This window comes from Oratosquilla oratoria, chromosome 22 (assembly GCF_046742065.1).
Source record: "Oratosquilla oratoria isolate Oo_2021 chromosome 22, ASM4674206v1, whole genome shotgun sequence".
Lineage (NCBI taxonomy): Eukaryota > Metazoa > Arthropoda > Malacostraca > Stomatopoda > Squillidae > Oratosquilla > Oratosquilla oratoria.
The window spans coordinates 37,044,894-37,047,393 of NC_134798.1; the positions used below are offsets into that span (position 1 = coordinate 37,044,894).

A 2,500-nucleotide genomic window follows, 5' to 3' on the forward strand; every position below is an offset into this window, starting at 1 on the left:
ACAGTGAAATCAATCCCCGATACCTCCTTGAGCTTTCCCCTTAAGGTTTCAAGGTCTTGGTGGGAATCTTGATTTCCCCAGAAATCTACTTTCCGAAAGCTAGAAACCTTACAAAAGTAATTAATCTCTAATTAATTTGCTGTCGTTTTCAACAGAATATGCTTGAAATAGAATCTCTTGCCACGCTTCACGAATATATGTATATATATATATATATATATATATATATATATATATATATATATATATATATATATATGTATATATACTGGCCAAATTACCCGCGCGCGAGTTCATGAATGATCCCTAGCCTAACCATACCTCACCTAACTTTAACCTTTAGCTCTAGCAAAAGAAAAAAAAAATAAATAAATAAAAAATAAAATAAAAATAAATAAAGCATAGTTATCCAAGTACCTGTAGTGATAGGGTATCAGAATATATATGGTTATGGGGTTCTATTTCCAAAACCCTAGGAGTTCGTGAACAAAAAACAAACAAACTAGCAAATAGACAAATGAAAGATAGTTATCCAAGTACCTTGGGTTATAAGGTTTCAGAATATATATAATTATAGGTGTCTATCTGCAAAAACCTAGGAGGAGTTTGTGAATAATCTTGAACCTAATCATTATAGTGGATTGTTATCACTACGTGGTGAACGGTACTCGGCCGTAAGAGAAGAATTGAAACAAACTTTAAATATTTTACAACTCGCCCGCCCGCGATAAAATCAAATAAGAATAACCATTATCTTAACATTTACTAAAATTATACAATCTTTTTACATTCACATGCTTTCTCCTTACAAAGGCAATCATAGTTTGTGGTAACATTATTTTCACAATTATGAATAATATTTATGGACACATACAATGGTTTGTTTAATCATAGTAATTTTTATATAAAGAATTGATATGCACGTTAAATGTACACTACGGTAGTAGCGTGCTACCACACCACACCCCACTTAACTTTAACCCTTAACCCTAACTTCTTCTTTTTTCTAAATGAAATGTAGTTATCCTACAAATGTGTTTTCTTGTATTCATTATTACTCTGCACAACAAGATAAAGTAAAAAAAAATCTGTATTTTCTTCCATGTCCTTACGTGCATTACGTATATGGAGACCGAAATTTATTGATGAAGAATTTGAGTCTATTGTTAACCTAGGTTTAGAATTAAAATACCCTAGAACGTTTTTAGATAACGCTCTCTCTTTGGCGAAAAAACTTTTTATAGGAATCAACCCCCTACCCCTTTTGACACTAAGAACCTTATAGCATTACCTTACAATAACAATCTTTCTCAAGTTCCTCATCCACTTAAAACATGGAATAACTCATGTACTTTTAAGAAATTGATAATTAAGAATTCTTCCGCTTATTCTGATGGCTGCATGTACAAAATCCCTTGCAGAGATTGTGAAAAGTATTACATTGGACAAACGGAAAAGAGCTATCAACTAGAATTAAACAACATAAATATAGTGTTAAAACAGCACAAGAATACAATGCTCTATTTGTTCACATGAAAAATTTCAATCACTGTATTAATTGGACTAACGCTTCCGTATTATTTCTTGTAATTCATTTGTCAATAGAAACATAGTAAAAGTAGTATTATAAAACATTCTGAAGGTTCTAATCTTGATATCAGTAATGACATTTTTAGATTAGATAAATTTATCATTAACAAAATTTGTAATGAGGTTGTAAGTGACCAAAATTGATTTGGTGAATTGTGCTGTTCTCCATTTTTTTTATTGTGATTTTTGTACTATGCCAGTTCCTTTCCTAGTGTATAATCTTGTGACATCTTGTACTAGGCTATGCCCGTTCCTTTCCTAGCGTATAATCTTGTGACATCTTGTACTATGCCAGTTCCTTTCCTAGTGTATAATCTTGTTGCTTTTAAACATCTTTGTAACACCAACTTTTCTGTATTCCCCTGAAGATGTGAATAACGTGAAAGCGCTTGGGAATTACTGTTACCAGCAAAATTTGTGAATCACGTTTTGTTTTAGTGATCTTTGTGCATATATATATATATGTATATATATATATATGTATGTATGTATGTATGTGTATGTATGTATGTATGCATGCATACATGAGGAAAAAAGTTTCGTCCAATGTGAAACCTTACATTCCTTTCTAAAATTGTTGAACGTATCATATTTCACCAACTATATACATTTATCGAGGAAGCTGGAATTTAAGTAAATACCAACCTTCATATAGAGAACTACACTCTACAGAAATTACCTTATATTGGACCCATAGTGACCTTGTTGCAGTCGCATACTCTGATAGAACATTTTTTTTTATTAGATTATATGCTGCATTTGACAATATAGATCATGATCTCCTACATGGTGACCTCCATTCCTTTAGAATCTGAGGTGAAGCATATTTGCTTATGCAGTCAAACCTAATAGGTCGCTTTCACCGTGCTGTTATTGGATAGTCTCTATCAGAACCAAAACCTTTGCAATT

General features: G+C 31.8%; 1 protein-coding gene across 1 annotated transcript in view; it reads right to left on the reverse strand.

The window, feature by feature from the left end:
• The window catches only part of LOC143037223 (uncharacterized), a 31,722-nt gene that overhangs the window by 1,167 nt on the left and 28,055 nt on the right, over positions 1–2,500 (reverse strand). The gene's annotated exons all lie outside the window — the stretch shown is intronic.